Below are 544 nucleotides of genomic sequence, written 5' to 3' on the forward strand. Positions count from 1 at the left end.
TTTTTTTTTTATCAGTAGTTGTAATATTTGAAATTAATAATTCCAATATATGATATCAATGAGAGTAATGACGATGGGCAATACAAATTATGGAAGAATAATAAGATAAAAAGCAAATACGAACGATACTTTTGACGATGAAAAAGTTCATGATAATATTATCTTCATGGTTAAGCATCAATTAATATAACCTCATTAGCTTAGTGGTATAGCCTTAACGTTGCCTTACGAAGGTAGTCCATGGGGTATGTGGCTAGTTACAAGGCACTTTGAGATAAGTACTGCTTTTATTGTTTCTTAACATGATATGATTATTATGCCTTCTTATTGTGGCGTGAGAGAGATTTGGAAGAGATGGTGTAAGGATAATAATGTCGAATAATGAATGTCCATGACAATAAGCCAACGTTTTTCTTGACTTAGTAATGCGACATTGATATCAGTTATGGTGATTTAATAGTGACACGAGACGCGGCGGTAGTCGAGCAGCACAGGCGAGGATTATGTGAATTATGCAGATTTACACAACGACGTTTGGTGGGTG

The sequence above is a fragment of the Penaeus monodon genome, chromosome 29, assembly GCF_015228065.2.
Source record: "Penaeus monodon isolate SGIC_2016 chromosome 29, NSTDA_Pmon_1, whole genome shotgun sequence".
Classification (NCBI taxonomy): Eukaryota; Metazoa; Arthropoda; class Malacostraca; order Decapoda; family Penaeidae; genus Penaeus; species Penaeus monodon.